The sequence below is a fragment of the Canis lupus genome, chromosome 19 (assembly GCF_011100685.1).
Source record: "Canis lupus familiaris isolate Mischka breed German Shepherd chromosome 19, alternate assembly UU_Cfam_GSD_1.0, whole genome shotgun sequence".
In the NCBI taxonomy this organism is placed as follows: Eukaryota; Metazoa; Chordata; class Mammalia; order Carnivora; family Canidae; genus Canis; species Canis lupus.
The window spans coordinates 19,816,419-19,842,300 of NC_049240.1; the positions used below are offsets into that span (position 1 = coordinate 19,816,419).

A 25,882-nucleotide genomic window follows, 5' to 3' on the forward strand; every position below is an offset into this window, starting at 1 on the left:
ATTAAATAATCTTTTTTAAGCCCTTTGCTTTCACTACAGAAGTGTTGAAATTTCAAGATTTGCTTGTTTTCACCCAAATGCATTTAGCTCATGGATCATATTCTCTGACACTACAAGTCCTGTTGAACAATTCTGGGCCATGGGGACACCATAGATATGGACAGCAAGGTGGGTTCTTCCAAAGTGACCCACAGGCTGATATTTTAAAAATACAAATCTCCATGTGCAGGATTTTCTCCCTCTTCATTACTGAGGCTAAATCTCTTATTCAGAATGGTTTTTGCCCAAGGACTCTAGACTCCTAATAGGTTTTCTTCTCGGGGCAAAGTTTCTTTAATCCTAAATACAGCCACTCTAATCATCTTTTCTGTTTTTTATTTATTCATTTGACATGCCAGTCATTCCCTCTAATCTTTTCTTTTTTTTAAAGATTTTATTTATTTATGCATGAGAGACATAGAGAGACAGAGAGAGAGAGAGAGAGAGAGAGAGAGAGGCAAAGACACAGGCAGAGGGAGAAGCAGGTTCCATGCAGGGAGCCTGATGTGGGACTTGATCCTGGGTCTCCAGGATCATGCCCTGGGCTGAAGGCAGGTGCTAAACTGCTGAGCCACCCAGAGATCCCGCCCTCTAATCTTTTCATGTGAATCCCCAAGTTCAGATGTCCCAAGACCACATGTCCTGTGGTCATCATTAGGTGTTTTGGTCTTGCGCAGCCTCCTCTGGTCATTGACTATCTTCCCCTAAGCCATTATTTTATGAGTGTCCTTCGATTGGTCCTTTGTATCCCTTATCTTTGTGTCTATTTAATATCTGGCAACACTGCCTGGCCTGTAAATAGGAAGAGCTGTCCACAGTGACAGGGTGGATCCAAAATGAGATGAGGACAGTCCCCTTGTGGGTGAAGAATTTTAACACAGCATGTGTGTGTGTGAAAGAGGATCAAGGTTGTTGAGTATAAAGGTGGAAGTCACCTTGGCCATGTGGAGCATGTGGAACACATGCCTGTGTGTTCTGAACATTCTGACCCACTCCAACTCCACTTCTCATGTCCTGCTTTGCACATCGCTTCCACCCTTGGCACAGCTCATGCCTGTGTGCAAGTTACAGAAAAAAAAATTGTCCCTTTGAGTAGAGCAATGATAAAAAGACACACAGGAAAGACATTTTGCAAAAGGGCTCTGCCAAAATAAAAAATAAAAAAATAAAAATAATAAAAAATAAATAAAAAAAAATAAAAGGGCTCTGCCAAATGGACAAAATAGGCATATGGTTCGTCCCTCAGGTTGAGGCAGCCCTCAGGACTTAGCAAGTGTGGTAGAGGCTGGATTTCAAGGCCCTTTGTCACCACAGCCTGTCCTCAAGCCATGTTACATGCTAAAACTGTGCAACCCAACCCATGGTGCTACTTGTCTTTTTCCCCATTACTTACTGCTCTGTCTAAAGCAGTAGTTCCCAAAGTATAATTCTTGGGCCAGTAGCACTATCACCTATAAATAGGTTGGAAACACAAATCCTCAAACCATCCTATAGACCGCCTGCCTCAGCAAGCAGCAATGGGTGTTTCTGCAAGTCCTCCAGATGATTCTGAGGCACTCCTACCTTTGGAAACACTAGAAGATGCCTGGCACATGATAGATACTCAATAGTTGTCTATTGGCTGGAAAAATAAATGAGTTTTTCCATCAAAATGAAACTCAAGCATCCCCATCCCCACTGCCCTTGGGAACAGCCTCCCCCAGCCTCCAACTTATCTGGCTGTGTCTTCTCATGGGACTCTGTATCACTGTGTGATGGGATGTAATGCACTGCCCAAAATCACTGGCTTACTTGGCTCTTTCCATAACTCCAACTGGCACTCTTTGAAGGTAGGAACTGTGTTTCTGGACTTCATTTCTGTACCCTCAGTGCTGTGCTCAGTCCATAATAGGAACTCAATTCTCATGGAAGGAAGCAAAGGAGGAAGATGCAAACAAGCAACCAGGCAAAGAATAAAGTGGTCACCAGGCCAGGAATTGGACCTTCCTCAAAGGGCCCTGGGCCAGCAGTTTTCTTTGTATAGAATTCTAATCAATTCAAAAACTCATGCTCTTGGGGATCCCTGGGTGGCTCAGTGGTTTAGTGCCTGCCTTCGGCCCAGGATCTGATCCTGGAGTCCCGGGATGGAGTCCCACATCAGGCTCCCTGATTTTTGTGCCTAAAATAATATGCCATTTCCTCTCATTCATTTTGCTGACTCCTGATTAAATAATACAATTTGATTATTCAACTATTCAAGCCACTTGTGATTTGTCAGCAGCAGCATTTGCTTCCATTTCATGGGAACAGGATAAAGGCATGAACATGGCTGGATCCTTAAGATGCGAATCTAGTCAGCAACAAGAGTCTAAGAATACTGGGAAGTTTGCCTTATATGAGTGAAACTCCAGAGCAGAGAATGTATGACACTTGTAGAAAATGGTCCCACCACTTTCCTCTCCAGACAGCTGCTCTCAAGTCACCCAAAAGCCATTTTTATTAGGGTTGTAGCCCTTCATTTCCCCCTTCAATGTCCCTCTTCCGCACAGCATATGAAAGATTAGCTCCTACATCTATAAAACTACTCTACCATAGACCAAGAAGACCTCAAGAAACAAGTTTTGTACTTGTTTTAGTCTGCTAGGGCCATCAGAGCAAACACCACATCAGAAATTTATTTTCGCATAGTTCTGAAGGTGAATGTGTTGCTATGCTTAGTTTCTTCTCCTTGGCTTGCAGATGGCCACCTTCTCCCTGTGGCCTCACACGGTCCTTCCTCTGGTATGTGAGCCTCCTTGGTGTCTTTCTTGTGTGTCCAAATTTTCTCTGCTTATGGATACCAGATTGGATGAAGGCCCACCATAATGGCCTCATTTTATTTTTTATTTATTTATTTTTTTATGACCTCATTTTAAATTAATCATCTCCTTACAAATCTTGTCTCCACAGACACTCATATTCTGAGGTCCTGGAGTTCAGGGCTTCAACATATGAATTGAGGGGGAAGAGGGTTACAATTCAGCCCATTTTGCTTTTGCGAAAGCAAAGCACCACGTCTCCTGTTCCTGGATTGAGTTGGGAGCAGTTTCAGTGATTAATTAGGATCTTAACAGGAAAATCAATACACTTTCTTTAGGTAGGGCCCTGTTTTGTCTACCCTTTTCCCTTTGAGTATCTGTACTCAGACTTGCCTGAATTCTTGGATCCCAACTCAGTCCCAGAAGTTTTCAAGCTCTACCCTCTAACTTTTCTGGATGTATTGCAAGTGCAGAGTTTACTCACCTCCACTGTTCCTAATTTTATTTGGAAATTTTGTTCCTCAAATCTTTTTCATTCTCAATAAAGACTTCTTTTTTGTTTTCATTTTTCTTTATTCTCTCTCTCTTTCTTGAGAGAGAGAGAGAGAGTGCATGCAGGGGGTTGGGGGGCACAGAGGGGCAAAGGGAGAGGGAGAGAGAGAATCTTATGTAGGCTCCATGTTTAGTGTGTTGCCTGACATGGGGCTGGATCTCACAATCCTGAGATCATGACCTGAGCCAAAATCAAGAGTCAGACACTTAATAGACTGAGTCACTCAGGCACCCTTCTTTTTCATTTTAATTGTGGTAAAATATGCATAACAAAAATTTTACCATTTTAACCATTTTTAAGTGTTCAGTGTCATTAACTATATTTACAATATTGTATAACCACCGCCACCACTATCTATTCCCAGAATTTTTTTTTATCATCCCAAGCTGTACTCATTAAACAATAACTTCCTATGTCTCCCCACCCCACAGCCTCTGGTAACCTCCATTCTACCTTCAGTATTTATGAATATGCCTATTCTAGGGGCACCTCATATAAGTAGAATCATAAAATATTTGTCCTTTTGTGTCTGCCTTAATTCACGTTATGTTTTCAAGATCCATACCTGTTGTAGCATGTGTCAGAACTTTGGTTCTTAAAAAAAAAAAAAAAAGAACTTCACTCATTTTAAAGGCTGAATAATATTCTGTTTCATGTACATACCATATTTGTTTATCCATTTACCTGTTGATGGACACTTAGGTTGTTTCCACCTTTTGGCAATTGGGAATAATGCTGCTGTGGATAGTAAAGCTTTTTCTGAAGACAGTACGACAGTGGTTTCGACCTCTTTCCATGAAGTTCCGTTAGTTTTATTTATCAGCATTTCATCTGAAGGTGAAGATAATAGTTTCACTATAAAAGCATAACAAACCAAAGATTTAGAGTCAGACAATGCCATTTCTGCCTCCCGTTTTCTGTGTGGATTTGGAGAAGTAATTTAATTCCTATAAACCTCAAGTTTTTTAACTGTTAAATGCATCAATATGTAATAATTTCTGTTGCCCAGAGAGTTGTGAGACGAATGAGGCAACACATGGAGTACCTAGTACAATGTTTGGTGCCAAGACAAGAGTGACTGGTAGTCATTAGTTTTATTTCCAAATGGCCACATACTCCGGCCCCTACATTTCCAAACTGAGCTACTTCCTTCATCCCATTGCCATAGGTTGGGGCTTTTTTCTCACTTTTTCCTCTCATTGCTCTTAAGAGTTTGATTTCAATCACTTGCATAGATCACAAAAACACTCCTTAATTTTCTAACCCATTTAACATTTCAGTAAAAGGTCTATCCAGCAAGTTCATCTTCAAGTCTAGATTATAACTTCTACTATGGAGAAAAAACGTTAGAGAATATATATTTAGAGATTCAAGACCATTCATGTCTGTCTGAATAACTCTGAAGATTATATACTAGAAAGTACTTATATAGTATTAAAGACAGTTGGTAAGACTCCTTCCACCCTTGAAAGGGCAAGGGTAATTAACTTCTGAGACCTAGAGAGAAGACTTCCAAGGACCGTGTTACTGAACCACTCTTTTACAATTGCAAAGTGGCATTTTGTCACCACACAAATATATGGGAATCCTAGGAGAAATATCGGCTCATTTGGTTAAATTGAAGAATAACATTGGGAGGCCCTAGAATTGGTTCCCATGTGAAAAAAAAAAAAAAAGAAAAAGAGGTACATAGATACCACTTAACCTAAGACCACCTTTGTAGTCAGTTTGTCTGCTCTGGGTTGACCCAATCATAGTCAAGTAATATAAGGGGTATGAGAGAGCCAGAAAATGCCCTGCCTTAATCCAAAGACACTTGCACCTGGAAATACAATCTGCACATTTTAAAAGATTTGCCCAGACCTTAATCATTTTAATTTTAAACCAAACTAAAAGTAAATAATGATTCCATCAACCATTTTGATGATTTGAAATGAAATTAGTTAAAAGTCTACTTAACACAGCCGTCCACAGAAGAGTCAGGTTTTAAGTTCAGGAAGATAATAATGACAAGAACTGTGACTTCAGGCTTACTTTATTCCAAGTGGTTAGAAGTTTACTCTGTAGGCCTTCAATCTACTTTTAGAGATAATGTAATTAGAAGTCACAGGGCCGGATCAATCTTAAAAATCCAACCACGTTAATATTTAGGAATACCTCCAAATGATTAATGTTTGAATGAAACATCTAAATAGACTGGCTATTTTGCTATTGTGTTGCAGATTAAGCCACTATCAGAGGTCCAGTTTTTATGTGGCCCATAGTTTGTACTGCCAGCGATATTGGTAGGTAGGCGCTCTCATGCCCTATGACTAAATCACCTGTCGGTATCCCAGGTGCTAGAAAGGGGCCAGTACCTAGCTGGGGTGGAAGCTCAATTAATGCGGTTGTGGAAATTAACAAATAAATTATCTCTATTACTTTTATGTTTGGAAATACTTGTACCAGACTCATCTCAGTCACTCCAGTGCCATCTAGTTCAGTTCTCTACACTGATTAAATGAGCCAAATTTGGGGCACCTGGGTGGCTAAGTCAGTTAAGCATCTGCCTTCAGCTCAGGTCATGATCCTGGGGTCTTGGGATCAAGTCCCACCTTGGGGTCCCTGCCCAGCTAGAAGCCTGCTTCTCTCTCTGCCTGCAACTCCCTCTGCTTGTGTACTTGCTCTTTCTCTCTCTTTCTGTCAAATAAATAAATAAATAAAAATCTTAAAGAAATAACCCTAATTTTTGCCAAATTTCTCCTGTGTTCTTAAACACAGGAAACTGGGGCACCTGGGTGGCTCAGTGGTTGAGCGTCTACCTTTGGCTCAGGTCATGATCCTGCGGTGCTGGGATCGAGTCCCACATCAGGCTCCTCACAGGGAGTCTGCATCTCCCTCTGCCTATGTCTCTGCTTCTCTTCTCTGTGTCTCTCATGAGTAAATAAATAAAACCGTAAAAAAAAAAAAAAAGAAAAAAAAAAGAAACAGGAAAGTTTTTATTTACAAGTAAACATTTTTGTTTTCCAACTTAATCATTTGGTTTCTAGTTCATTGTTTGTGAATTTAATATTTAAAACAAATTATCTCTATTATTCTAGTTATTTTCTTCCAATGCTGATTTCGTTAAAAGAAAAAAAAAAAAAAAAAAAAACACAAAAAACCTAACATTTGGAATTAAAGGTTTGTTTCTAAGTAATATGTCCACTAGATGGAACTATTGTTTCAAAAGAATGAGAGCGATGCCTTGGAAAGAGCTCATTTCTAAAACTTTCCCACTGGAAATTACATCATAAAAACTGATAGATAATGCCCGTTTTTTTCAAATTATTTTTTTAATAAAAATGACATTGGAACTTAAAATGAATGCCGTTTGACAGCTTACCTTCTGAAAATGTTTGTATCTCTTAAGACTCTTTTTGTTAAGATATCTCAAAACTGACTTCTGTTTTTTAAAACTTTTTTCCTATGCATTTCACGGGTTTAATGAAAACAAATGAAAATATCTTAGTTATAAAATCTGCCTTAAAATAAGAATCCTGGGAACTTGCTTAATGACTCAGAAATAATTCACAGAGCTTAAATAAAAACCCTAAAGCTAAAGGGCTCGGAAAAAAACCGAGCCCTTGATAAAAACCCTCAGTGTGGAAACACACACATGGAGATTAAATATGAGTGTCTATTAGGTAATGCTGTCAAGTCATCAAAAACACAGTATTGTTGTGCATTCACATACTCTTGTCCAGAGTACACAACTGTATTTAAAGGGTCTATTTTACTATTTGCTAATGCGAGTGACACAGTAAAGTTGCAAATTACATTCCACTCCTGTTTGCAATTGCTGACATGAATATAAAAATTCTCTTTATTAGCTGAAATTTGTCATGGTTTGCCCTCAGTTTAGTATACTTAAGGCAACTTCTCAAGGTTTTTTGTTGGTTTCTTACTATAATGTTTATGACTAATATTCTTAAAGTATTTACTTAATGTCCTTATGGCATATTATGTTTTATCATTAAACATAGCTTTAGGGTTCATTATTAACTTATCTTTAAGAAGTGTAATTTTGAGGAAGCCAAGCTATGATGTGATATAAAAGCATTCTAGTTGGAGGGTTCAAACTTCCAATTTAATGACAAGCTTCTTCTACATGTCATCCTACAAGTGTAATACTTTCAACAATTGATAAAGAGAAATCAATCAGCCTCTCAGCAAACTCTTTATAACTCGAAATATCAAAAAGTGAGGATTTTCATAAAGCAAGTTTGAGTCAGCATGAAGTCACTGAAAATACTTTGGTTCTTTTTTCTCTGTAAAAGCAGAGGGAAAGTTTTTTGTTTGTTTTTTTGTTTTGTTTTGGGTTTTTTGGTTTTGGGTTTTGTTTTTTAATTAAACTGAGGGATGCCTGGGTGGCTCAGTGGTTGAGCTTCTGTCTTCAGCTCAGAGCGTGATCCCAGGGTCCCAGGATCATCCCACAGTGGGCTCCCCATAGGGGCCTGCTTCTCCCTCTGCCTATGTCTCTGCCTCTCTCTCTGTGTCTCCCATGAATAAAATAAATTAATCTTTAAAAAATTTTAAACTAAAAAAAATTAAACTGAAATAGTTATAATACTTTCTTAAAGGGTTTTTCAAAGCCCTCACCATCGAAAAAATATTTTTAAAGTTTTAAGAGTAAACATTCTTCCTTGCATAATTTACTTGGCAGTAAAATTTAGTAAATAAAATAAGGTTCTCAAAAACTACCACAGTAATTTTACATTCTTCATATAAATCATTTGTCAAAATGAAGTTTCAAATATTAGGTTTTGACTATTATATGAACAAATACAAAGGCAATTCACACTTTGTCAAATTTACTTTTGAGACTTCTAGAAGCTTATTTTCCAGTCCTGAAACTAGACAACTAAATTCACCAATGAGGGGATTGTGGGCCTGTTTGTTATAGAAATGACTGCACACTGTTGAGATTTGATATAAAAAGCAGACATTGAGCTGAAGGCATCCTCCTCACATGATTTTAGTAGTAAGTGCAAAACAACACAACCCTTGATTCCAGTGTTAGAATAAGTGCACATTCCTTTCCTGGTTCATCCATCCAAGTACCCCTTCATTCATTAATCAATATTTCTCAAATTTCTAATAGACCTTTTTTTTAGTATTCAGTGTTTTCCATGTCTTAATTTTCAATATGATATCATACCTTTCTAGTATGATTCCCAAATATCCTATTTTTTAAACACTAATTATTCCATAACCTCCCACCACTCATTGAGAACAAACCCAATTCCAAACTCTTGGGTCTGACATGATGGCTTTCTTCAACAGAGCTCCAGATGAGATTTATCATCTACTAGTCCATGTATCATATATTTCACTCAAATATTATCTATTCCCTAAATACCACCTTCATTTTATTGACATGTTCTCTTTGCTTAAACTGTTCTCTTCCTGTATAATGTTTTATACCTCTGAGTTTCTTGCCTAATTCAAGACATATTTTAGATCTTGCCTCCTGTATGAAATTCTACTCCATCCCAAATCAGAAACAACCTTTTAAATCTCTGAGCTACCACTCATTGCCTTTCATTTTTAAGTCATTCGTGTCATGTATCACTTTCTACTTAATAACAGATTTATTTGTATGTTTTATCTCCCTCCTCTAAACCGAGAGGGAACAGGGATCCTGGCATATTCATCTCTGTGTCTTGAAAGCTCTTACCACACTATCTTCTGTTACCCAACCATCTGGACCATCATCATTCCTTCCTTCTGCTTCTGGGAGGGATTGCCTCTTCCTGGTAGAGGCTAATGCTTCTACACCATCTCATATCCTCCTTCCCACCTATTTAGGGATCTCCTGCCACTGCTATTTTCTTCTTTATTGGTTTCTTTGGAAGGGCATATAATTATGCTTTAATTATGCTTAAGTCTTTCCTAAAGCCTTCTTTTCAATCTGATACACACTTTCAATTAGCATTCTATCTCTCTTCTCTCCTTAACAGTCAAACTTCTTGAGAGGGTTTTCTACACATGCTGTCACCACTACTACAGCCCTCACTCGGTTCGGAACTCCATGTGATCTGGCTTCCATCCCCATCACTCAAGTGAAGCTATCCCCACAGCAGACACCAATGACCTTCTGGTTGCTAAATCCAATGAGTACTTCTTAAACTTTTCCTTATTTGGCCTCTTTACATCGCCTAATGCTATTGGCCATTCTTTCTTCTTTCAAGTGCCCTCTTACCTTGAACTTCTATGACATTTTATGTTTCTCTTTTTCCTCTTGTGCCTTAATCCATATCTTATTTTTTAAAGATTTTTATTTCTTTATTCATGAAAGACACAGAAAGAGAGAGGCAAAGACACAAGCAGAGGAAGAAGCAGGCTCCATGCAGGGAACCCGATGCGGGACTCGATCCTGGCACTCCATGATCATGTCCCGAGCCGAAGGTAGATGTGCCCAATGGCTGAGCCACCCAGATGTCCCTTAATCCATCTCTTAAAAAGTGGACTTCAATCAATCAATGTACTGTCTTTGGCTTTCTGTTCTAAGCCTTTCTCTGAGCCATCATCAATCTACAGCTTCAGGTGCTACTAGATTGGAAACTTGTGTATCTTTTGTTTGATCTCCATCCTAGACTTGTCTTCTGTGCTTTATACTCACATAAAACCTGCTGGACTTTTGTTTGAATGGTCCATATGCACCCAAAGTACAACATGTTCCAAGACAAACTCATCACATCTTCTCTCTTCCCCCAAATCTGTTGCTTATTTTTTGTTCCTCAACACGTTGAAAGGCAGTACCAGTTATTAAGCTTCCCAAGCCAGAAGCCAGAGTATCTTCCCTGAATTGTTTCTCTCTTTTATTCCAAAAAATCAGCCAAACACTAAGTCCTGCTGGTTCTACCAACTAGAAAAGTTTTGAATATGGCCTCTCTTCTCCAATCTCTCTCCCATTATCCCGGTTAAGACCACCATAATTTCGGGGGATCCCTAGGTGGCCCAGTGGTTTAGCGCCTGCTTTTGGCCCAGGGCGCGATCCTAGGTCCCGGGATCGAGTTCCGCATCGGGCTCCCTGCATGGAGCCTGCTTTCTCCTCTTCCTGTGTCTCTGCCTCTCTCTATGTCTATCATGAATAAATAAATAAATAAATCTTAAAAAAAAAGAAAGAATTAAAAAAAAAAAAAAGACCACCATAATTTCTCACTAGGATTTCTACCATGTCTTGTAACCCACTCCACCGCTAGCCTTGGTTTCTGGCAATGCATTTTCCACATTGAAGGTTGAGTAAACTTGACAAATACAAATCTGATTATCCCCCTTGGTTAAACACATCAATCACTCTAAAGACTTATAGAACAAAATCCAACTTCCTTAAAATCGTTTACAATAGTGTACATAACCTGAGCACTGCTCACTTCTCTGGCCTCATCTGTTGTCACACCCCTGAAAACCCAACATTCCAGCTCTTCTGAGATTTTTGAGTTCCCTCAACATACCACGCTCTCTCACCTCAGGCCCTTTCCTGTTCTGTTCCTAGGTCTAGATCAGCCTTATTCATATCTCTTAACCTCTTTGAAAGGCTAACTCCTTCCCATCTACCAGGCCTCTCAGCTTATACATCTCTTCCTCTAGAAAATCTCTATTTACCTACCTCACCTGGGTCAGATATTTGTCCTATGTACCTCTAATGGCATCTTACACTTTATAGATTGTAATTAATTGTTCTTGCCTATTTACAAACACTGGTATGCTCAGGAAATGGTATACAGGGACTTGTGTACAGGAATTGGTATACAGAGTATACAGGGACTCTATTTTTTGCACAGCTGTAACCATAGTGCTAATACACAGCCTGGCACATAACAGTGAATAATATATATTGAAGTGACTGTAGGTGCTCAATAATGAAATAATATGTGATGAATTTTGAAAAGTAATCAAACCTATCACTCTGAGGAGAAAAAGGCCATTTGTGGTTGGTTAATAGTTTTCTGGTTTGAGTGTTGTTTTGTTTTTTGTTTCTTGGGTTTTTTTTTGTTTTGTTTTGTTTTGTTTTTCTGTTGGTGGTGGTTTGTTTTTGCCATGTAACTAACTGTAAACAATAGTGATTTCATTTAAGAAGTTGACCACATGGTCATAACACATAAGCTCTATCATGGAATAGTAGGCAATTCTATCAAATTGTATTTTGACAATACACAGATGGGCAAGTCTACACAGGTTACCATGTCATAACATTCGGGTCATCTTATCGTAATCAACAACGACCTTTAAGAGGATCAAAATAAATGAATTGGCTAGGAGACAGTCTGTATATTCCATAAATTTAAAGCCAGCCTGTGTATATACTTATACATTGTAACATTTGTATTGAAGAAGCAATTAATACAGGTTATATTGAATTACTGGAAAAATCACTTTACTTTGTGCTGGACAATTCTAGTCATTCACAAATTAAAGTGAATTCTTCAATTCAGTTTATAGATTCACATGAAATGAACATTTTTAACTGTCTAAAATAGCTAACTGGATAAAAAAAATAAATAAATAACAGTGTTCTTTAATCCTAGAAAGTATTCAGTACCAAACTGGCAATAGCTGGACAAGAGACAGCCATCTTTCTCAATCCTTTCACTGTATAGATAAGGAAAAGGGAGTCCCAAGAGGTCAGATTTCATTGTTCAGGTCACTCCATCACATAAGAGCAAATCCCCCATCTTGTTAGTAGGATCATAGTGGAAACCACTGTCACAGCTTCCAATACAGGGCTTGTTCCATTACACTGTGTTGTTGCTGACCACCTTCATTTCCCTTCATTTGCACTTCGTGTGACTGCCCTCCACCTGGCCCAGAATTTCTAAGTCTTGCAACATTGAGAATGTATTTCAAGGACATATGTTGCCTAGCTGGGTCTATAAAGAAATACTATTACTACTAACAATAAAATCTTATCTGGAACCACAGTAAAAAAAAATAATAATAATAATAAATAGAATAAAATAAAATAAAATAAAATAAAATAAAATAAAATAAAATAAAATAAAATAAAATAAAATCAGTGGATGAGTTTTTCAGGCAATTTAAAACTTCCTTGTGGAATCCCTGAAGTCTTTTCAAAGGTCCAAGCTATCTAAAAAGCAGAGTTGGAAAGCTACTCAAGCTATTCTAAATTAAGGGAAGTGGATATTTGGCAACAGGAATTCTGGATTCTGCCGTTGTCCCTGAGCTTGAAGAGAGCCGGCTGACATAGCAAAGCATGACTTGGGCATTCTTATGGGCCTTAATAGTGTTAGGGGTTATCTTGTTTTGTTTTGATCACAATCAAGCACTAAGGAATTACCTCAATAAGAGATTACTATAGCTCCTAGCTCATCCAAGACAGATATGATAGACAGTTGGGGGAGAGGGGCTCTCAAACTTTCTTTGCCTTCTTTGTCACCTTATATGCATTTCAACATTTTAAAAATTATATACCTATGTATGTAAGTAAGTATTTTCTCCTGAGGGGGTTTGGTCTCCAGCATCTCAGCTATGACTCCTGCAGCTTAGGGACCTGACCTTGGGAAACCAGCAGACAAATTTTTCTTTTTATTAACATAGTTTATGTTTCAGGCACTGGCCAGCCATAAAAACATTCACACATTTCATCTGCAATGCGTCACGTTCCTCCTATTCATGACTCCAAGTCCCCTCCATATTTCAATTTCTCAGTAGTTCTTCAGTGTTTATTTCACATCCTCAGTCTATCATGAAGCCCTGTCCAACTCACACAAAGGAGACAGAGATTGCTTCCTCCTTATGGCACTTTGCTCGGACTCCTTTTATCATACTTGGGTTTACCAACTTGTCTTTTCTCTGCTCTACCTTCTACTCTTCTCCACAACAACACTTCTATGTTTAAGATAGTTGTTCCATTACTTACCTATGTATCCACAAAAGCAACTAGCCTGGCGCTATGAAAACGGAATGGACTTTGGGAAAGATGAACTGAAGACAAATCCTAGCCTTATAATTTTTTTTAACCTCATATGTTGGTGATGTGACTTTTTTGTATCTCAATTACCCCAACTACAAAATGGGGAGAAGAGCTATTTGTAATACCTTGGCTAAGACTGCAAATAATGCATGTAAGATCCTCAACCCTGAACTGGTAAAGGAGGGATATCATTATGATTATCAGTTAATGTTTAACCAACAAATTAAATATCATCAGTTTAATGCACATAGCATGGAGCTTTTATCTGCTTTCTGGTCTGTACATTACTGTGGCTACAGGAAGTCTTCCCAGCAGGCATCGAGGGATACATGGCCCCAAGTTTGGCCTGTAAACTGGTTTGTAAAAGGCAGATTTTTTTTTTCCGCCCAATCTGTTTTGTAATCCTTTGCACACCTAAGGCAGTGCAATATGATGGAAAGAACAATTTGGAGCAAGAAACCCTGGTTTTTAACCTAAGCTTTAACTGATTGCATGACCCTGAGGAAGTCAGACATTTGCATTCTCAGTTTTCACATGCATAAGATGAGGAGAATCCGGCCACATGTACCTCACAGGCTTTCTGTGGGAGCAGAGAGACTCATAGAAGTTGGAGCCATCTGGAAACTGTACAGAACAATACAAATATGGATTAAACATCTTTTTTAATTTTTAATAGGTAATATATAAACTTTGCATCTAATTCAAAAAATACAAATGCACAGTAACAGGCAAGTCCTCTCCCAGTCTTCTTTCCAGCCACTCAGATCCCTCATTCAGGACAGGCATCATCAGTTTTTAGTTTATATTCCTACAGATATTATGTTTATAAGAAATTTATTACATACCTTTTAATAACTCTTCAACTGCCCCCCAGGCCTTCCTCCAGCCTACGGTTCCACTTAACACCCTGGAAGCCAGCAACACCAGAGCTGACACTTACAGTTGGCCTACTTGCTCTCTTAACCGTATTTACTACCAAGAGTCACTTGGTCACTGAGAAAAATTCTGTCACAAGTCTGAAAAGACCATCATTCTCAGCACGCAATGCCGCAGGGAACCCAGGACCCCATGAAGCCTGAAGTTGCTACATCTTCTGCTCAGAACCATAACAACTTAAATGGTCCCTATGCTCACACATTCCAACCAAAGCTGCGATCCATGGGCAATCAATTGTTTTTGTTTTCTTCTACAAGGCTTGCTTAGTTTAGATGTATTTAAAATGACTTCTTTGGATTTTCCCCTATGTTAGCTTGAAACAAGTATACCTGAAGCAATCTGAATCTTTGGCTGACACGTCTATTATATTTACATCCTACTGGACTCACAAGGTTATGGCTCAGATGGATTGCAGGGTCCGTGGGACAGAGCGCTTTCGAATTTTTAGGTGAGAAGTCTGCGTTACATTCTGTAGCTTCCATATCAGAGAGTCTCGCTAATCTTCAACTACTCCGAATGTGGTAAGCCCTGAAACTTCTTCAAGATTGTATTCTTTAAAGCCTTCTGGGAGGTACATCCTGAACTTCAAAGATCGTGCCTCGAAGGATCAAGATTACCATTATATTGTCACTTCATCATCTAGGTTAGCTGCCCTATGAACAAAATTCCTTTAGTAAGAATGGAGCCAGCATGGGACGCCTGAGTGGCTCAGCGGTTGAACATCGGCCTTGGGCTCAGGGCCTGACACCGGATTCCCAGGATCGAGTCCCACCCCACATCGGGCTCCTTGCATGAGAGCCTGCTTCTCCTCCCTCTGACTATATCTCTGCCTCTCTTTCTGTGTCTCTCATAAATAAATAAATAAAATCTTAAAAAAAAGAATGGAGCCAATGTAAAAATTCAAATTTCTTTTCACACAAGAAACAATGTAACGGGGCACCTGGGTGGCTCAGTGGTTGAGCGTCTGCCTTTGGCTCAGGTCATGATCCCGGCCGGGGTCCTCGGATCGAGTCCCACATGGGGCTCCCCACAAGGAGCCTGCTTTTCCTCTGCCTATGTCTCTGCCCCTCATAAGCAAATAAATAAAAATCTTTAAAAAAAGGAAAGGAAAGGAAAAGAAACTGTGTATCAGTCGGGATCCATCAGAAAACAGAAATCAGATAAAGGGCTAGCTAGCATCCAAGATCTATAAAGAAATCAGATCTGTTTTTTAAAAACAGGATTCAATATAACCAAGCATGAAATTGGAAAGGGCACAGGAGGGGCAAAAAAGGGGGGGTGCACTGAGGTCTCACCGAGGTAGTAGGGGAGAAAGTAGTGGTTCCCACCGCACCCCAGAGGGGAGGTGGGATTGTTAAAGGTGGGAGGCAGGAGCAGAAGCCTGGAGGAATTGGCGGAGGGGAGGCCCCATCGGGCTCATGCTGCCGTCTCAGAGGGGGCCCCACTGGCCTGGGAACCCCGACCGAACCCCGACCCCCACCCTCCAAAGGCCCGCAGCGTGTCCCTGAGAGGGTGTCATGACGCTGCCTGGGCCCCTCTGCAGCTGCTGCAAAATCCTGCCACTGCCAAGGGCAGAAGCACTGCGGAGGGAGGTGTTCCTTCTCTCCCTACAGCCTGGCACCCTGCCTGCCCTCACCCCCCGGGGGAAACCTGACCCCAGCAGCCTGCAAAGCAGAAGTGGGTTGCGCAGGGTCCCATCTCAACCCTACAAAGCAGGGGAGGGGCTGGGAGGTGAGTACAAAATGGAGCGAGAAGAGCTTCATACCAGGCACAAAATGATATATATTACATCTGCAACATGCACATTTGTATATTCAAAAGGGGTCCTCTGGGGATCCCTGGGTGGCTCAGCGGTATAGCCCTGCCTTCAGCCCAGGGCGTGATCCTGGAGTCCCGGGTTCGAGTCCCACACAGGCTCCCTGCATGGAGCCTGCTTCTCCCTCCTCCTGTGTCTCTGCCTCTCTCTCTCTCTATGTCTATCATAATAAATAATTAATTAATTAATTAATTAATAAAAAGGGAGGGCCTCTGACATGTTTAGACTTCAGGAAAAGAATCATTTCCAAGCATTGCTAGGCAATGAGGTAGTAAAAATGAACGTTTTCTCATTGTTTTAGGAAGATTTGCGAACTTTCCACTGCTTCTTAAATATTGGTCAATAGGATGTATAGATTATTCTCTTCTATACTTTCGAGGTAACAACAATATTCTAGAAGTATTCAATAAAACACGATAGGCCTCTTAGTGAAGAATTAAGTGGAATATAAAATTCTTTCTCCATCTCCACGCGAAGTAGAACTATTCTTCTACCTTAAATGATTTTCTTTTGACCTTTAAATGCTTGAGTTCAGTGTAGCGCCCACAGAAAGATGTCATATAAAAACAAGACATTTTGTGTTTACTTTTAGGTAAAATAAATTAAGTTGGTTCTTCCCATTCATATCATAAAAATGATTTTCTAGTGTAGTGGAACTAAGATAGTGCAAGAAACCTGCAATAGACCTGGGGCGGCGGGGGTGTTTACGTGAGCATGTGTATTTATGTCAAATTGGATCTACCAGAACTGGCATCCCAAATAAAAAAATAAATAAAAGCAAGAGTTAGAATAAAACTGTCCCTCTACCTATTCCTCTCCTACCTGACCTAATTCTGTAAAATGCAACGCCAAACATATATGTCTCAAAAAAAAAAACCATGAAAATGACTTTCTATATTAATGTCAGCCCTTTTGAATTCTGTTGATGACTCTCTGTTGAGTTTTTGAGCCTGTGATTATATGAGTCAAGGTGGACTGAAAATGGCCACAAATTCCTTACAGCTCCTCCCATCAAGGAATGGAGTCTACTCCCTCACTTCTTGACTCCACCCTGGCTTTGTGAGGTGCTTTGATCAATAGAATGAGACAGAAGTGACAGTGTGAGAGACACCACCATACCAGATGTCAAGGGGCCACTTCCTCATCTCAGCCTCCTTTCTTCCAGGCTGTGGGGTTCACCACGCATTGCTCTCCTGTATTTCCTGTCTCTTTAGGATCTTTCAGGAGCTTTCCAACACAGTGGATTAGACAAGATCCCTCCTGTCTTCTCAGTGTAGGACCAGCTCATTTCATCTGTGTACAAAACAGCAATGGCATGAGATATTACTTTAGATTGGTTCCATGGCAAATATTTTATTTATTTAATGAGAAAAGAAAAATGTGACTTGTATATGAAACAGGTATTACTGTTTAGGTTGTTAATTTCCCTTTTAAATAAGCTAGTTAGTAAAAAAAAAAAAAAAAAAAGAAAAGAAAAAGAAAAAGAAGAAGGAGGTCTACAGTTTAAACAAACCAAGTAATAGTAGAAGCTATGTTTAAATACAGAAAACATTGGGGAAATTCTGCTTTAAGGCATATTGGCTCAAATCCCACTTGGTGCAAATATACAATTCAATTTACTTTCTCTCTTTTTCCTAAGAGGACTCCTCTACCTTCAAGACCCTCCCTGTTTCTGCCTTCTATTCTTTTTCCTTTCACTCAGAGGACAACCCAACTCTTCTTTGAAGCTTTCCTAACTGGTAAGGAGATCCAAATTCTTGAAATGTGTTACCCTGCCCACATCCACCACCAGTAACTGTCATTGTCCGACTCCACTTTGTTTTCTGTTGTATAAATATTGGCTTTACAATGTTACCTCTAGATTTGGTGCTAAGTCACATATCACCCCTTTTTTTCTTGGATTTCTACACTCTACTGATGCATTCGGTCTTTCTTTTCCTGCCTTCTTCACTTGTTAAATCTTCTCTTCATACCCTCTACCACCGTCCTTCACCTTAACCATTTTTCTACCTGTCTTTACCCTCTCATGACTCTATCTTATACTCTTAGTGACTCTCTCTCCTTTTCTTCACTCCTATCTCTATTTCCCGTCATCTTTCTTCTTATTATTATTGTGTTTCTTCCCCTACGTGTGTCTTGCTGGACTTGCCTCCAAATACCAAGGAAGAACAAATAGGAAGCTCCTAATGTGTTTGCTCATGCAAAGAGAGTCAGACATTTTAGCACTTTTGAAGGTCTTTCTGCACTTGGATCCTGCCGAATGTGTATCCCTTATTCCCTCAAGAACTTTCTCGGTCAAACTTCAAACATTCTGGTCTAGAATTGATTGGATCTAAGATTATCTTTAGTTTTTGAATGAGACTCAGTGTTTAACACAAATTACATATTCCTCATAGGTCAGTGTGCAATTTCCCACATAGATAAGGTCATTGAAAAGTTCTTTCAAAATCAGAATGATTTTTCTACGTTTTGACAGATGCACAAATGAGTCCTTTGGAGTTTAGTATTTCAAATGACCTCTGAATTTCCAAACTATTTGAATGTTCACATTATTTTCTTCTAATTGCAGAAAAAATGTCCAACCACTCAGCTTGTCTCTTCACAATGGGAATTCCCTCAGATTTTGACTGAGCAGTTTAAGGCTTGGGGATTGGAATGAATACACCCCCACTATGATTGTCATGTTAAGAGAAATGTAGGTACTTTAGAGCTAGTGACAAAATGCTACGAAGACAAAAGAGAAAAATTCGAGGTTCTATATTGATTATATTCTATAGGGAGAGAATGTCATATAAGGATTAATCCGAAGAATGAAGATGATTTAGGTTAAATCATCCAAGCTTACATTAGCACAAATCATAATTTTCCTTTGTAACACCAGGAGTTTTCAGAGTCATATAGGACTCTGTTGGAATGGAAGCTGTTTTCCCAAAATAATTCCAGTGATTCAATTACAATTTATTATCCAGAAAAAAATGGCTTTACTCCTTTTACATGACCCGAAATAATGCAATCTTTTTCTTCAATAGAGCATAATGAGAGTTGAGAAGTCATGCTCAGAAAATGAGAACTGCCTCTGTTTCTCATTATCTTGAACATACAGATTTTGAATTTTACAGAGTAGTGATTCATATTTGATCTAGTTTTACGACAGAATCTGATTTGGCACACTGAAGTAAATATTAATACTTTTCTTTCCTAGATGTGGTATGTAAAACTAGAAATGTGACAAAATCCAGCCTTAGCTGCTCTAATCCAATAAGGAATTTGGTATATTTGAGTCTGATAACACACATAAAGAAGCTTAATGGAATTTTTAAATAATGCTCTTCTATTCAAGAAAAGTTTTATTTTCTCAAAGGGAACATGTTTACAAGAAATAGCTGAAGGGCACCTGGGTGGCTCAATTGATTAAGCCCAAGCCTTTGACTCAGGCCATGATCCCAGGGTCCTTGGATCAAGTCTCCCTGTTGGGCTCCCTGCTCAGCGGAGAGCCTGTTTCTCCACCTCCCTCTGCTACTCCCCCTGCTTGTGCTCTCTTGCTCTCTGTCAAATAAATAAATAAATAAAATATTAAAAAAAAAAAGGAAAGAAAAGAAAAGAAAAGAAAAGAAAAGAAAAGAAAAGAAAAGGAAAGAAAAGGCAAGGCTGAGAATGGATGTCGATATGACTGGAGTTAACATCCTTTCATTATTTAGTTCATTCCTCACATTTGTGAGGGACCACCTTGAATCTATTCTAAAAGAAGAGAAGAGAGTGTCATAGAAAAAAATGATGCCTGGGTTCAGATTTCTTGTTGGCAAGAAATATGAGAAAATCTGATAGCCTCAGTAGCTTCATCTGGAAAATGGGGATTGTAATAATACCTCTGGGAGATGGCTCTTGTGAGGACTAGTGAGTGCTAACAGTAGCAGGCATGTAGATACCACTCAATTAATATAAGGATTAGACAGTCAAAGGTTAATGAGGAGATGCCTTCTTTTTTTTTTTTTTAAAGTAATTGAGCTCTAGGGTTAACAAGGTACTAGTCATGAAAACTGGTTGAATCACAGGCACATATAATCATATGCCTACTTTTTGTGAGCTGCACATGTTAAGATTTTTAAAATTGTGTTAGGCCTCCTATCCATGCCATTTTTCATAGACAAAATGTGTTAAATACCTTTAGGGAAGCACCCATGCTAGGTCGATAAGACGGAGTTTCAATGGTTGTCTAGTAAAAAACTCAGGCAGCTAACTCAGTCTGGACTACTCCACCTCCCTCTGGTTTAACCTTCTAGACTTGGGACCTAAGAGGTTTGTGGCTAGAACTGATCAATCGGTATGCTTTTGTGGAAACAGTTTGTGTGGTTACAGTTGCTCTTATGGAGTGCCAACAAGGAGCCACCAAATCAGATTCTGTGGTAAGATCTTCTTTTAAAAATTGCCCATTAATACGACAGCACCAAAAAAGGAAAAATGAATCTGTGAAAACAGTTGCTAGAAGGGCTTCAGGTAACATATCAGGACAGCCTGGAGAGTTGGTTAAGGGCAGGGGCTTTGGATCAGACCCCAGCCTAGTCACTTGTGCCTCTAAATCTGTTTCCTTGGGGATCCCCGGGTGGCTCAGGGGTTTAGCACCTGCCTTTGGTCCAGGGCCCGATCCTGGAGTCCCGGGATCGAGTCCCACGTCGGGCTCCTGGCATGGAGCCTGCTTCTCCCTCCTCCTGTGTCTCTGCCTCTCTCTATGTCTATCATAAATAAATAAATAAATCTTTAAAAAAATAAATCTGTTTCCTCATCTGAGAACTAGGGAAAATTATGTTCTTTTCATCCTAACAAGTAGGTTCTAAATGTTCCATTCATGTTATTTTTTCACTTAAAAATGGTTTTTCTGCTTACATAGGGACAAATGATTTATGCAAATTGAATTTAAATTTAAGGCAAATTAAATCCAGGGAATAAGAACTGCCAATTATTTAGTGTGTTATCTTTGTATCAGGCAGTTTACATATTTAAAACAGTCTAATTCTGATAGTAACCCTATCGGAGAAATTTTACTCTCCCCATTTTACAGATAAGAAAACAGAGCCTCAGAGGGATTAAATAATTCTCCGAGTTCACACACGACAGAGTTATTAAGAGGCAATGTAGGAAATCATACCCAAGACCTCTGACTCAGAAGTCTGTGTTTTTTTCCTCTCTATCTCATGCCATTCAGCTTCACAACATTTAAAAAATAACCAGGCTTTGTGTCTGTGTGGCCTTAAGGCGTATGATATCATTGCATGGAACTATCAGGCACTTGGGCTAAATTGCCCACATGAAAGAGTTTTCTTTTTAGCTGTGCCTAAACAAGCCATGAAATATAGAAAATAAAGCAATTTTTAAATAATCCCACATTATAGGAACATATTAATCACATACCCCTGGACTCCCTGTTATAGCTAAGAAAGCATCCTTATCCCTGTTTCTTTCAGCTCCTTTTGTACTCCAGACTTTTCTCCTCTCTCCCTTTTTGTGTGCCTAGAACTTTAGTATCCTTTACAATATCACTGCTAGCTTAGGCTTGCACTGTTGGTCACTGCTATATAATTGATCTGGTGCAGGGTACTGAAAACAGCAATCCGTGCTGATTTGGTCAACCAGCCTGGACCAAAAAATAGTGATAGGACACCACAGGCTGAGACTCAATGTCTGATTCCTTCTTCTGGAACATAGGAGGTTCTCAGGAAATGTTTTCTGGATTGACATTTAGACATGTTTTAGTTTTCCCAGCACATAACTGATAAAGTGTAATATATCAAAAATGTTGCTTTTATTAATTTCATATATTAAAATATATACTGAAATGCAGTGAATGGACAGATATATACCTTGAAGTAAGACAAATAGGGGATGTTTTGTAAGAGGCCCTCATTTACTATAATCAAAAGAATGCCTCTTTGACAAACCAGGAGTGTCCTTCTTAAGTGTGGCAAATGGTGCTTGCTTTAATGTTTATTTATTTAAGTTTTCCCATTGCCAAGAGGAACAAGTCTAAACCTCTTTTAACATGATCACTCCAATCTGCCCAATCTATGTATGTATCTAATTTCTTTTTCTATATTAATTCCATTAGCAAAATCTATCCTAGCCAAAATGTACTCTTCACTGCCTCTGGGTATTTCTTCCTCCGACTCTCTACCAACGATATTGCTGTGGCTTTGATGCTCTCGCCTTCTTCTCCATCAATCCAAACCTTTCCCAAAGTGAGTAAGTTCTGTTTTATAATGTTTACTACTCCTTTGGCAATTATCCATTGGTGTCTAATGTTGTGACCGAAATTGGAAAGCCAACTGATTTGGCTCTATTGTGCTGTAAGCTCTCTGAGGGCAGGGGCAACATCTGTCTTTTTAAAAGCCCAGCCTCAGGATCTCACAGATAAATATTTCTTGAATGTCTAAAGAAAGGAAAGAAGTATGAACTCTTCTTTCAGAGTTGTCCTGGGCGAATACTATTCTATGTATATTTTGGTATCTCTTTCAGCAGTGAGCACACTGCCTTGAACAAAGTAAATAATCTTTTCAATGTACTAAATTAATCTTTAAAAGTCTATGCAAAATTATGTTTGAGGTTTTTAATAAAATGTTAAATATTTTTAATCCATTGATTCTTTCGTAAGATAATGGTGATTCTGATTTAAGTTAAATTAATTTCACTGTACTAGAGTAACTTTTATTTTTTTACGTTTGTTTTTTAAAGATATTTATTTATTCATGAGACACACAGAGAGACAGAGAGAGGCAGAGGGAGAAGCAGACTCCATGCAGGGAGCCCGACGTGGGACTCGATCCCGGGTCTCCAGGATCAGGCCCTGAGCCCAAGGCAGCGCTAAACCGCTGAGCCACCTGGGCTGCCCTAGAGTAACTTTTAAATATACCATTCTAATTCTCAAACAAACTAAAACTCAAGGAAATTATGTTGATCTTATCTACACCTTTAAAATTAAAGTGATTTAATTAAGGCAATTTTCTATTGTAATGGCTTCTTTGTAATATTCCCTAAATATGTCACTCCCTAATGTAACATGTATCTCCAGTAGGTAATAGTCCCTATATGTTTTTTCTTCCTTCCAACTCTTATTGACTCCACAGCCCCATCCTGTAGTCCAAAATGACCAATCCATCTTTTGGGTCTCTACTTAGATGTTACTTTCTTCAAGAATCTTTTCCTGATGTCCACCCGCATCCTCCTCATGGACTGCATAGCACACACACCCCTTATTATATCACAAAGCAATTACCTAATTCTTCAGCTTCTGGAGAACAAGGGCTCTGTCTATTCTCTTATTCCAGCAGTCAGAATAATGCATGACATATAGTGGGTGCTTAACAAATATTTATTATGTGAATGAATGCCCTCAGGAAGAATGAAGGGTGACTCAGGCTTAATGTTTCACCTTTACATTGGTTCAGGGTGTTAGAGTCATCACATTAGAGGTAACCATTAATTTCAAAGGAACTTTAGAGAACCACTTCAAGAATTGTGCAACAACCCTTACCATGGAGAGGGTGGGGTGGGGTGGGGAAGGGATTGAAATTGTGCCAACAAAAGAATGCCCAGTACTGATTCAGTGGTATGGCCAGGAGTATGATAGTGCTTAATCCAAACTTCAGGAGTTATATAGACTTTCCAACAATTATCTTTCAGTTTATTGATAATGTTTTAATCTATTCTCATGATTGAGCCTATTCCATCTGACAGTGGTTCTCAGGAACACTTTACAGTCTTAAAATCATTGAGGATCCCAAGGAACTTTGGTTTATGTGGGTTATTGCTATCGGTATTCACTGTGCTAGAAATTAAAACATACATTTTAAAAATATTCATAAATATACTTTAAAATAACTGTGGTATAGCTGCTACATGTTAACATAACATTTTTTTCTGGAAATAACTATATTTCCCAAAGAAAATAATTTAGTGAGAAAAGTGGCATTGTTTTACATTTTTGCAAGTCTCTTTAATGTCTGGCTTAGTAGAAGACAGCTGGATTCTCATATCACTTCTATATTCAATCTGTATTGCAATATGTTGTTTTGTTTGAAGTAGATGAAGAATATCCCATTTCACACAGACATGTAGTTGGAAAACGAAGCAGCATTTTAATAACACTCTTAATAATTCTGGATATTCTTCTTTGGTGCTATACCAAAAATCAACAAGCAGTAGTTTCTTAAACCTTGTAATGTGGAATATGAAACTGTGTCAGTTTAATTTTCATACTCCATTATATTATAATTCTTCAATCTATCTTGTACTTTGAATGGATCTTTAACTCATGAATGATTTTATAACATCATGTGTAATTGGTTATTTGGAAAATACCGGCTCACTGAGTCATGCAGATCTTCCAAATACAATACATTTCATTGTATAATATCAAAAGCCACATTAATTAAAATGATCACAGTCTTATTACAAAAGACCTTAAATATAAGAAAGCGACCAAGCTCATGGTGACAGAGACAAGTTTTCCAAATTCTCTATTTTTTACTTGAAAGCTCAGAGTTTTCATTGAAAATAAGTACTTCCAGTTGTTTACCTTGAAGTGACAGGCTCACTTAATTTGTTTTGAAAAAAATATTTGCAAAACATCCAAGTGTAAATAACCATAGCTTGTCAGTTGTTCTTTCAAGTAAAACTATGTACCATGAAAAAAAAAAAAAAAAACAGCTAGTTTAGCTCATGACCCAATTACTCAAGGGTTTTAATCCAAGACTAACACTGCTTTGGGATGCCACAGAAGAATTTTATATGTGCCTTCCTTTTGCCATGCAGAATATTAAAAGGACAGATTCAAAGGTTTAAATAAAAAAAAAAAAGAATTATTTTTACTGCTTCATCAAAGACATTCTTAAAAGAAAGAGACATATGTGGCAATGGAGACTACAACTCGAGTACAGTTTGGTTCCACTACCCCGGTTCATGCTAAGGTGCTAGCAAGTTTTACCCACCATTGCTTTTGTACTATTAGTGCAAATATCAACATAGTAGAAAAAAATAGCATCTTATAATTAATACAATAATAGCTTTGGCCTTGCCAAACTCCCTGAAAAGATCCCATGAACCCCACAAGGGGTCAATGACCATACTTTGAAGATGGCTGCTTTAAGACCAAGGAGTTCTCTCATATAGACTTTAATTATATTCTTAATTTTATCATCATTTCGGGCTCTTCCTCCCAATTGAATAATAGTAAATTTCGGGGATCCCTGGGTGGCGCAGCGGTTTGGCGCCTGCCTTTGGCCCAGGGCGCGATCCTGGAGACCCAGGATCGAATCCCACATCAGGCTCCCGGTGCATGGAGCCTGCTTCTCCCTCTGCCTATGTCTCTGCCTCTCTCTCTCTCTCTGTGACTATCATAAATAAATAAAAATTAAAAAAAAAAAATTAAAAAAAAAATAGTAAATTTCATAGTTTAAAAGTAATTTCAGAAATAGATAATTAAATCTCTGCCAAACACTTGAATATGGGGGATCCCTGGGTGGCTCAGCGGTTTAGCACCTGCCTTTGGCCCAGGGCACGATCCTGGAGTCCCGGGATCGAGTCCCGTGTCGGGCTCCTGGCATGGAGCCTGCTTCTCCCTCCTCCTGTGTCTCTGCCTCCCTCTCTATGTCTATCATAAATAATAAATAAATATTTTTTAAAAACCGCTTGAATATGGCATACTACTTAATCCTCACGAAACATCTGTAAGTCAGCTACAATTTGTTCCATTTTTATACTTGATAAAAAAAAACACAACACTGCAGTTCAGTGAGGCAAACCTATTTACCCCA

General features: G+C 38.8%; 1 long non-coding RNA gene across 1 annotated transcript in view; it reads right to left on the minus strand.

Moving 5' to 3' along the window:
- The window catches only part of LOC106560046, a 44,568-nt gene that overhangs the window by 15,438 nt on the left and 3,248 nt on the right, over positions 1-25,882 (minus strand). Inside the window, exons 3-4 of the long non-coding RNA XR_005373974.1 lie at positions 17,199-17,372; positions 4,054-4,200 (exon numbers count right to left, since the gene is read on the minus strand). This is a non-coding gene — a long non-coding RNA (uncharacterized LOC106560046). The remainder of the gene's footprint in view (positions 1-4,053; positions 4,201-17,198; positions 17,373-25,882) is intronic.